The sequence below is a fragment of the Nyctereutes procyonoides genome, unplaced genomic scaffold (assembly GCF_905146905.1).
Source record: "Nyctereutes procyonoides isolate TBG_1078 unplaced genomic scaffold, NYPRO_anot_genome, whole genome shotgun sequence".
NCBI lineage: Eukaryota > Metazoa > Chordata > Mammalia > Carnivora > Canidae > Nyctereutes > Nyctereutes procyonoides.
The window spans coordinates 11,679,130-11,691,184 of record NW_026575140.1 but is presented as its reverse complement, the minus strand read 5'-3'; the positions used below and the strand labels follow the sequence as shown (position 1 = coordinate 11,691,184).

Genomic DNA, 12,055 nt, shown 5'->3' with positions numbered 1-12,055 from the left:
TGAATATTTATGCCCCTAATGTGGGAGCAACCAATTATATCAACCAATTAATAACCAAAGTAAAGAGACTCATAGGTAATAATACATTAATAGTAGACTTCAACACAGTGCTCTCAGCAAAGGATAGATATTCTAAGCAGAAGATCACCAAAGAAACAAGGGCTTTGAATGACACACTGGACCAAATGGATTTCACAGGTATATACAGAACATTTCATCCTAATGTAACAGAATTCACATTCTTCTCAAACACACATGGAACTTTCTCTAGAATAGACCACATACTGTCACAAATCAGGTCTCAACCAATACCAAAAAATGTGATTATCTCCTGCGTATTTTCAGACCAAAATGCTTTGAAACTAGAACTCACTCACAAGAAGAAATTTGGAAGGTACTCAAACAATCGGAGGTTAAAGAGCATCCTACTAAAAGATGTCAACCAGGAAATTAGAGAAGAATTCAAAAGATTCATGGAAACTAACAAAAATGAAAGCACAACTGTTCAAAATCTTTGGGATACAGCAAAGACAGTCCTAAGAAGGAAATATATCTCAATACAAGACTCCTTCAAAAAATTGGTAAAATCTCAAATATATAAGCTAACCTTATATGTAAGGAACTGGAGAGAGAACAGCAAATAAAGCCTAAACCAAGTAGAAGAAAAGAAATAATAAAGATTAGAGCAGAACTCAATGAAATAGAGACCAGAAGAACAGATCAACGAAACCAGGAGCTGGTTCTTTGAAAGGATTAATAAGATGGATAAACCCCTAGCCAGACTTATTAAAAAGAAAAAATATTCAAATTAATAAAATAATGAATGAAAGAGGAGTGATCACAACCGATACCAAAGAAATACAAACAATTTTTTAAAATGTATTATGAGCAACTATATGCCAACAAATTAGGCAGCCTGGAAGAAATGGATGCATTCCTCAAAACCTACAAATTACCAAAACTGAAACAGGAAGAAATAGAATACCTGAACAGACCCATAACCAGCAAGGAAATTGAAGCAGCTATTAAAAACCTTCCCAGAAATGAAAGTCCAGGAGAATTCTACCAAACATTTTTTAAAAATATTTTATTTATTTACTCATGAGAAACAGAGAGACAGAGAGGTAGAGACACAGGCAGAGGGAGAAGCAGGCTCCATGCAGGGAGCCCGATGTGGGACTTGATCCCGGGTCTCCAGGACCATGCCCTGAGCTGAAGGCAGTGCTAAACCGCCGAGCCACCCAGGCTGCCCTCTACCAAACATTTAAAGAAGAAATTAAATGTTCTACTAAAGGTGTTTCAAAGGATAGAAATGGAGGGAATACTTCCAAACTCATTCTATGAGGCTAGCATTACCTTGATCCCAAAACCAAACAAAGACTTCACCAAAAAGGAGAATTACAGACCAATTACATTCCTGATGAACATGGACACAAAAATTTTCACCAAGATACTAGGCAATAGGATCAAACAGTACATTAAGAGGATTACTCACCACGGTCAAGTGGGATTTATCCCTGGGAATGCAAGGGTGGTTCAACATTTATAAAACAATCAATGTGATAGATTACATCAAGAAAAGAAAAGACAAGAATCATATGATCCTCTCAATAGATGCAGAGAAATCATCAGCATCCATTCCTGATTAGAACTCTTCAAAGTGTAGGGATCGAGGAAACACATCTCAATATCATAAAAGCCATCTATGAAAAGTCCACGGCAAATATCATTCTTAATGGGGAAAAACTGAGAGTTTTCCCCTAAGATCAGGAACACGACAGGGATGCCCACTCTCACTGCTGTTGTTGAGTATAGTACTAGGAGTTCTAGCCTTAGCAATCAGACAACAAAAAGAAATAAAAGGCATTCAAATTGGCAAAGAAGAAACCAAACTCTCCCTCTTTGCAGATGATATGATACTGTATATAAAGAACCCAAAAGACTCCACCCCAAAATCTCTAGAACTCATACAGCAATTCAGCAATGTGGCAGGATACAAAATTAATGCCCAGAAATCAGTGGCATTTCTATACACTAACAATGAAACTGAAGAAAGAGAAATTAAGGAACCAATCCCATTTATAATTGCACCCAAAAGCATAAGATACCTAGGAATAAACTTAACCAAAGAGGTATATAATTATATGTATATTTATATTACATATATAAAAATTTTAATGAAATGATTTTCATATTCAAAAAATTTGAAAGTCTCTAGAATTTTTCTTTTACCATAGAAGATTGGATGTGATTCCAAGGTCCCAAACATGGCCCCTAGCCCATGCCTAAGGGTACCTTGAATGTAATTGAAATATAAAGGAAGTGGAGGGAATCCTTTAGAAATAATGTTCAAGGATATGGGGGATTTTTTATGTTACAACTGGGAATCCTAGAACACAATGTTGGGGGTAACGGGGAACTGTTGGAGGATGTCAGTCTGAGATGGACCAGAATGAGTGAGAATCAGGAGCAGCAACCAGGATGTCTTCTTCCTAATTCCCATCAAGGAGGCAAGAGGGCTCCATAGTTATCAGGGGACAGAGAACCACCAGTGTAGCATCCAATCCAGGAAACATCCTGAGTACCTACTATACTCCAGATTCTGGGTTAGGGAACATAGATGGATACAGGACTATGATGCTGTTCTTGTCTTCAATGAACTAGCAACCTATCCAGGGGATACTGCCAGTCTTCAAGTTCCCTCCCGTCCTGGGGGAGGTGAGGTCCCTGCTGTCCTGGGGCAGACATGTGGATCCCAAGAATCTCCTGTTACTTTCAAAGGCCCATGCCTAGACACAACTTTGTGCAGACATGCCCTCACTTCCTCACTCTCCTCCAGCCTGACACAGAAATGTTTTCCCCAGAGCACTCCTTCTCAGTTTGCACAGCCAAAGGTCCCTTCTGACTTCATGTCAAATCAACAAATAAGGATGTAAAAAGCTCATTACATGCAAGGGGCTAGCTAACCTTGGCATTCAAAGTTAAAGTCTTCAAAACACAGGAGAGCTAATTTAGCAGGTAGCAGAGAAAGAAAATTTGGTACTATAAATTGTAGTTTCAATCTGCACAGACCTTCAAGCCACCCCACTGAGAAGGGATTTTTTTTTTTTTATTTTTAGTACTACACCTCTAGATGGGAGAAGGGTCACTCAGACAAATTGTCAGAAAGCTTTGAGGCAATAGCATGATGCTGCTGAAGAACAGAAGGGTACTAGACAAGATCTACAGAAACACAGTGGCTTACATCTACAGCTGTAGACCATAACATTTTTGCTTGCACACCTCCTAAAATAATTTTGCAAAAGTGAGATAGTCATGGCCAACAAGTACATGGATAGATGTTCAACATCATTAAGGAAATGCAAATTAAAACCACAGTGAGAGGTGCCTGAGTGGCTCAGTTGTTTAAGCATCTGCCTTTGGCTCAGGTCATGATCCCAGGGTCCTGGGACTGAGCCCTGCTTCCGGTTCCCTGCACTTGCCTCCCTGCCTCATCTCTCTTCTCATTCCACTATGCTTCAAGCCCTGGTGGTCTGGCCCTTTCTATTTTCCTCCTATCCTCAGGAACCTGTGCTGCTCTGTCCTCGTGTCCCACTGGTGGTTTAGTTTGGGCACTTTATCCTTTTCCTCTCCTGTCCCATGTCCCTCTCTGCTTTATTTCCTGGCTGTGTCCTGTCCTTTGCAGCTCACTCTGCACTCTTTGCCAGCTCCTCCTTCCCAGCAGGCTGTGGCTAAGCTTCAAGGAGGCTCTTGTCTGGGTGGTACAGACTAAACCTGGAGTGGTAGGTCAGTCCAGTGGTTATGCGCTTAGGTCACTGTAGCTCACAAAAACTCCACTGCACCCTTGCCCTACTTCATCCCAACCTTCCCTGAGAAGGGAGGAGAGCGGGAATTCCACAGCACGTGCACCAGCACTGCATTAGTGAGCAGCAGCTCCATCCTGTTGGGATGAAGGGCTTTCTTACTATCCTAGGAAGGTTTAAAGAGACTGCTCTCTAGGGGCCATGGATGTTCTCAGTGTGGTGGGACCCCCCCCTACTAGGGTCAGGACGTGGACAGTAACATCTGTGCAAGTGTTGACTGGAAAAATAAAGTGTTGATTGGCTAGAAAAAAAAAAAAAAAGCAGTGCAGGGACTGCTTCTCTCTCTACTCCCTCCCCCTGCTCATGATACCTTTCTTTCTCCTACTCTTTCATAAATAAATAAATAAATAAATAAATAAATAAATAAATAAATAAGTAAATAAATAAATAAATAAATCTTGTAAGAAAAAAAAGGAGATACCACTCTATACCTACTAGGTTAATTATTTTTTTAATGGAATAACAAGAGTTATCAAAGAAGCAGAGAAATCGGAACCCGTGGTAGCTGCAAATGTACAATGGTACAGTGGCTGTGGAAAAGTTTGGCAGTTCCTCAAAAAGTTAAACAGAATTATCAGCAATTTTGCTCCTAGGTAGAGAATTGGAAAGAATTGGAAAGGAGTATTCAAACAAATACTTGTATACTCATCCTCACAGCAACACTATGCATAATGGCCAAAAGGTAGAAACAAGACAAATGTCCATTAGCTGATGAACAATTAAGTACAATGTGGTATACACAGACGATGGAATGCTTTTCAACCATAAAAGGGAATGAAGTACTGGTACACACTACCACTTGAATACACCTCAAAAACAGCATGCTAAATAAAAGAAATCAGACACAAAAGGTCAAATATTGCATGATTTCATTTATAGGAAACTTCCAGAATAGGTAAATCCGTAGAGACAGAAAACAGATTAGTGGGAGCCAGGAAACAGGCAGGGCGTGATGGGAATTATTGTTTAATGAGTACAGGGTTTCCTTTTGAGATGATGCATATGTCTTGAAATAGAGGTAGTGTTTGCACAATATTGTAAACATACTAACTGCCACCGAATTGTATGCTTCAATGTGGTTAATGGTTAATTTTATGTTATGTGAATTTTACTCAAAAAAATCCATAAAAGAAAAAAACCTAAGTAGTCTCCCTATACGTTTTCAGTTAATATTTAACTTTTTTAAAAAAAGATTTTATTTATTTATCTGAAAGAGAGACAGACATAGTGAGAGCACGAGTGGGGAGGAGAGGAAGAAGCAGGCTCTCCACTGAGCAGGGAGCCCAAAGTGGGGCTCGATACCAGGACCCCGGGGTCACACCCTGACCTGGAAGGCTCAACCACTGAGCCACCCAGGCATCCCTCAAAATAAAACTGTTACATTGTTCTTTTAAATATATCCATCTAAATGCTCTAATTTGATACCCCGTTGCCTTTTTTTTTTTTTTAAGTAACCTCTACCACCTGCATGGGCCTTGAATTAATGACCCAAGATCAAGGGTCTCCTGACTGAGCCAGCCAGGCTCCCCAACCCCATCACCTATTTTTAAAAGTACATGAACAACATCTTCTATAATTATCAGTTATCTTATTCCTTTTTCTCCTTGAAATTATATTTCCATTACATTTCCTCTCAGATTTTTATCTTTGTGTAATTTTTATTTTTATTTATTTTTTTAATTTATTTTATGATAGTCACACAGAGAGAGAGAGAGAGAGAGAGAGAGAGAGAGAGAGGCAGAGACATAGGCAGAGGGAGAAGCAGTCTCCATGCACCGGGAGCCCGATGTGGGATTTGATCCAGGGTCTCCAGGATCGCGCCCTGGGCCAAAGGCAGGAGCCAAACCGCTGCGCCACCCAGGGATCCCTAATTTTTATTTTTTTAAGATTTATTTATTTATTTTGTAGGGGAGGGGCAGAGGGAGAGAGAAAGAGGGAATCCCAAGCAGGCTCGCAACTGAGTGTGGATTCCAACATGTGGCTCAATCTCACAATCCTGAGGTCATGACCCAAACTGAGACCAAGAGTTGGTGCTTAACCACTGAGCCACGCAGGCACCCCTCTTTGTGTAATTTTTAAAGTTTTTATTTCCCTGATTCCAAAGTCTCCAAATATTAAAAATTTATTCTGGATTGAGTTGTTATAGTTGGTATTAATATACAATTGATCAAAACAACATAAATATAACAAACTTTGATAAACAATATAAACAATTGGCACACCTGGGTGGCTCAGTTGGTTAAGCATTCAACTCCTGATTTTGGCTCAGTTTGGGATCTCTGGGTTGTGAGATTGAGCCCCAGGTCAGGTTCTGCATTGAGCATGAAGCCTGCTTGAGGTTCTGTCTCTCCCTCTCCCTCTCCTCTCTATAAAAAGAAATAATAATATGGGACACCTGGTGGCTCAGCAGTTGAGTGTCTGCCTTTGGCTCAGGGTGTGATCCCGGCCAGAGTTCCAGGATGGAGTCCCATATCAGGCTCCCTCCATGGAGCCTGCTTCTCCCTCTGCCTCCTGTGTCTCTGCCTTTCTCTCTCTCTTTCTCTGTCTCTCATGAATGAATAAATAAAATCTTAAAAAAAAAAAGTCAGATATTTAGCTGACTGAACCACACAGGCATTCTTCTTAAGTCTTTTATTGTAAATTTTTAAAAAGATTGTATTTATTTATTTGAGAGAGACAGAGAGAGCATGAGCAGGGGGGAAAGGCAGAGGGAGGGGGGAGGGAGAAGCAGACTCTGCCAAGCAGGGATCCCAACACAGGCTTGATGCCAGGATCCCAAGACCAGGACCCTAGCAGAAGGCAGACACTTAACTGATTGAGCTATAGAGGCACCTCTTAAATCTTTTTTTAAAATCAAGAGATTTTTTTCCTTGTTTTTCTTTCCTCTTACAACTGATTTATTGAAAAACTGGGTCATTTGTCCTGTAGATATATTTTCCATGTTCTGGATTTTGCTGATTATATCTCCTTGACCTCTGTATTTCCTGAAAACTGATATTTAGATCTTGAGTCTTGAATAGATTCAGATATGATTCTTTAGCAAGACTCCTTTATAGCTGGCGTGTATGTAGTCTTTATTTCATTGGAGGTACCTGAAGTCTAGGTACCTCCTAGACTTTTTTTTTGTGATAGACTGTATCAGTGGGTTCAGTGTTATAGGCTGTATCCACTCATTACCAGAGTCCCCATTAGCTTTTCATCTGATAGTTTAGCAGCCATTAATGATCACTACTTAGATCCATCATTTCATTACATATTTTTTCCTCCAATTTCAATGAAAATAAATAATTGGGACCCCAGACAATAATCTGTTCCCTAATCATTAGTCATTCACTTTATTAATTTATTTTTTTAAAAGATTTTATTTATTTATTCATGAGAGACACAGAGAGGTAGAAATACAGACAGAGGGGGAAGCAGGCTCCCTGTGGGGAGTCTGATGTGGGACTCAATCCGAGGACCCCAGAATCATGCCCTGAGCCAAAAGCAGATGCTTAACCACTGAGCCACCCAGGTGTTCCACACTTTCTTAATTTCTGAAAAGTAGTATACTCAAATAACTTCAAGAATTATTAATTATCAGATTATACACTTATTAATATTGAGAATTATATAACTATAGTTATGGCTGTTACCTCTTTTTTTTTTAAAGATTTATTTATTTATCAGAGAGAGAGAGGGTACTCATGTGGGTTGGGGGAGGGGTAGAGGGAGAGAATCTTCAAGCCGACTCCTCACTGAGTGTGGAGCCTGAGGTGGGCTCAACCCCATAACCCATGAGATCACGACCTGAGCCAAAAACAAGAATGAGATGCTCAATCACTAAGCCAAAGAGGCACCCCTGCCTGTTACTCTTTCCTGTAAGAGACATCTTGTTTAATATGATATACTCAGAAATATTGGAAAAACCAAATATTAATTCTAATGCATCATAGCTAATTCAATATTTTTCAATAAAATCAATTTCCTCATCCCACATTTTAAATATACTTTTGTTGGGCACCTGGGTGGCTCAATGGTTGAGCATCTGCCTTTGGCTCTGGGCATGATCCTGGAGTACTTGGATCAAGCCCCACATCAGGTTCCCTTCAAGGAGCCCACTTCTCCCTCTGTTTATGTCTCTGCCTCTCTTTCTGTGTCGCCCATGAATAAATAAATAAAATCTTAAAAAATAAATATTTGTTAAAAGTCTTGGAAGTATGTCTCATTTCACTTATGAAAAACACTCACCATATTACCCAATTGTCAACTCTGATCCTCATTTTCAAACCAATAAACTAAATCAGCATTAATTTCTGCCTGAGGGATCCCTGGGTGGCGCACTGGTTTGGCGCCTGCCTTTGGCCCAGGGCGCGATCCTGGAGACCCTGGATCGAATCCCACGTCGGGCTCCCGGTGCATGGAGCCTGCTTCTCCCTCTGCCTGTGTCTCTGCCTCTCTCTCTCTCTCTCTCTGTGACTATCATAAATAAATAAAAATAAAAATAAAATTTCTGCCTGAATTTTAAGATTCATGTAAATATGTTAATAGACATTCTTAAGGAATATTATAACAATTACTGAGAAATAAGTTATGGAACACATCAGTAAGATACATTAGTAAAAGCAGGTAAGATTCAAATAATGCAGCTCACATAATTAATTTATTCACATTTAGAATAATTTATAAAAACAAGATATTTATGCTATTTGCCAGACTTAGTTATAGTCTTCCAATGTTCAACTAACATTGTAAATTATTTACAAAGCAAGAAATATGAAGAAGATATGTTATTTCTTTGATGTGTGCATATGCATATATAAATATCAGGTGTTCAACTTTTGAAAATAAAATTATGTATAAAAATCAGAATTAACTTTACTACTTTAGTTTGACATCCTGATTGAACTTTTTTTTTTTAATTTTTATTTATTTAAGATAGTCACACACAGAGAGAGAGAAAGGCAAAGACACAGGCAGAGGGAGAAGCAGGCTCCATGCACCGGGAGCCCGACGTGGGATTCGATCCCGGGTCTCCAGGATCGCGCCCTGGGCCAAAGGCAGGCGCTAAACCGCTGCGCCACCCAGGGATCCCTGATTGAACTTTTCAAAGAAAGAGAAAGGCCTATTAAATTAATTAGCCCAGCACTTGCATCATTAAACATTTTAGAAGAGAAATAAGATGAGAATTAACTGCTAGTGTAATAAATATTTCATGATATGTTTTGATAAACTACCACATTGATTAATGCACACAAAATCTGAAAGAAATCACATGGGATTTTGTTGGCAAATTTATCCAATATATCTTGAATAATTTGATAGTCCCAGGTGAAATTTCCTTGAAGGAATCAGCACTATTAACTTGTACCCCAAGGGGCACCCGGATGACTCACTGGTTGAGCATCTGCCTTTGGCTTTGGGGTGTGATCCCGGGGATCCGAAATTGAGATGAGTCCCACATCAGCTCCCACTGGGAAGCCTGCTTCTCCCTCTGCCAGTGTCTTTGTCTTTCTCTCTCTCTATCTCTCATGAATAAATAAATAAAATCTTAAAAAAAAAAAAAAAGCTTTAACTTGAACCCCTTTAGAGGTACCTTTTCTTTCCACAAAAGATGTTCTGTGGTGAGTACTGAATGAAATGGACTGAATGGACTGGTTTATCTTAAATATGAGGTGGGGGAAGTCATTTTGGGGATTTGATATTTGCTTTGATTTCACGGGGTTGTTGCTAGGAGCAAAGTTTTTTTTCAACAATAAACTAGAGATGGAAGAGGTGAAATGATTTCCGCCCCCATGCCCATGCCACTACACAATATCTGCATTCAGATTGTCAAAATGCAGGCCAATTCTTCCCAATAAAAAATGTATAAGACAATGGAAGACAAAAAGTAGGTGGGGTTTGTTTTTCCCTTCAATTAATTATTTAGGGAGTCTTTTCAGAAATCTATATTTTAACCTATCTCTTTGGTGCCCCAGAGGTTTTGACTCTGTAGGGCAGGTCAGGGCAGTTTAAGAGTATGTGTTATTTTTATAAAGCAGAAGGGCAGATTATGTAAGCGACTTTGAAAGGAGAACCTGCAAGGGCAAGCAGCCCTGCTTCCACACGAAACTGAGGATCTAGGTATAGATGCTGCTAGTCTCAATTTGAAGACCACACTGACCACTGACCTCCAGCTTTGAGGGTATTTCCTTGGACTGGGAAAAGGTAGATAATAACAGGCTCCCCCACTGACTTGCTTTGGAACTCAGGGAACGTTCTTCAGCTTTCTTGTTTCAGTCTCGCAAGTGGAACCAATGTCTAGTTTCTGGTTTCCTTCCACAGTATTTTGAGAATTAAGCATGAGAAAGAGTTACCAGGACTACTTAGGTTTCGAACAGTACTTTTCAATTTCCAAGACTTTGTTGTCTGGATCTTGTGTTTTCCTCCCAACTGTCCTTCAAAGGCAAGTCTTCCCCTTGTGTGATAGATGTGGGTTATGGAGATCCAGGCAAAACTTGCCAAAGATCTCACAGAAAATAAGTGACCTGGTTGGGAACAGCACCTTCTTTCTCCAACAGCAGAGAATGAAGAAATCACCCATTACATCAAATACCAGCAGATTAACATAAAGCATGAAGCATATCCAGTATGTATGCTATGTACAATATATAGCATATCTAAGTTTATGGTCCATCTGGAGTTTTTTAAAATATCATTTTCATGAACTAACAGAGGTCAATGAATATTCTTTTTTTTTTTTTAAGATTTTATCTATTTATTCATGAGACACACACACACACACACACACACACACACACACACAGAGGCAGAGACACAGGTAGAGGGAGAAGCAGGCTTGATCCTGGGTCTCCAGGATCATGCCCTGGGCTGAATGCAGGTGCTAAACCGCTGAGCCAACCAGGGATCCCAAGTCAATGAGTATTCTTAGTCTGCTCCCTCACACTGTGACTCAGTTAACTGAAGAGCAGAAAAAGCAAAAAACATAAAGCTCCCCAAATGCACATTCGTTCTTCACTGTCCAGTATCTGTGATGTACTTTGTACTTCTTCTTCTTTTTTTTAAATAAAGATCTTATTTATTTATTCATGAGAGACACAGAAAGAGGCAGAGGGAGAAGCAGACTCCATGCAGGTAGCCCGATGTGGGAGACTTGATGCCAGGACTCCAGGATCATGCCCTGGGCCAAAGGCAGACACTCAACCACTGAGCCACCCAGGCATCCCTACTTTGAACTTCTGTAACCACCCTGCAAGATGATCCTTCCTGGGGTGGAAAGATGTCAGCCAAACAAGGAAGTTATTTCAGGCTAGACTTTTTTTTTTTTTTTTTTTTTTTGCTTCATTTGAAACAATGTGTTTCTTTATTTTTGACTAGTAATTCAAAAGGTTTTACAAAAGAGTAGGTTTCCCTTCCAACTCCTCCTGCCACCTTCTTCCGTTCCTCAGAGGTAATCAATGAGAAAGAATTTAGATCATGAAATCTGTTATAACCCTGTACATGCCAAGGCAACATGAAATAAGACATTTGGAGCTAATCTGTAGTTTGGGAAGTATTGGGATATTATAAGATCTTCATTTATGGAAGACTAAATATAGAAAGTTGGTGGCAGGGCCGGGGCTGGGTGGACCATAGGCAGGAAGGAGATGACCTTTGAGCAGCACTTGGAAGACATAATAAAGAATCCATCCATTGTTGGGAGTCCTCTGCGCAGATCCACAAGGACTTAATCTGGGCTGCTGTGGGAGGCTGTCAGATGAGCATCCTGGGGCGATGTGTATTCTAGTCCAGCAAGTAGCTAAGCTAACCTCAGACCTCACTGATATTCCTGTGGAGTGTCTAGAATCAGATAATGGAAATATGATGATCCAGAAACATGACAGCATCACAGGGGCAGTGCACAAAATGGCCTCTTGACATCTCATATCAGTTCTCCAGCAGCCTGTCATAGGGACTCAGTGTTAATTATCGTGTAGAACTATTACAATTCTGGTAGGCCATTTATTTAGTGAGCATTAGGCACTTTTCCATTAATTTTAGAGTAAGCTGCTTTTTGACACTCATAGACTGTCTTATCAAAATATTAGGAAGAAAGGATCATGTTTTGAAGCAACAGGTCCAGGGTATTTTGTACACAGAATTTTGGCATATTCAATAAATCTTGTTAGAGGATTAAAAAAAGAAACTTGGAAGCAGGGTCTAGTTAAGGGTCA

At 39.9% G+C, this 12,055-nt stretch overlaps 1 pseudogene; it reads left to right on the top strand.

Moving 5' to 3' along the window:
- The first annotated feature begins 11,488 nt into the window (after positions 1 to 11,488).
- On the top strand, positions 11,489 to 11,759 carry LOC129496843 (ragulator complex protein LAMTOR5-like; annotated as a pseudogene).
- Positions 11,760 to 12,055: the final 296 nt, after the last annotated feature.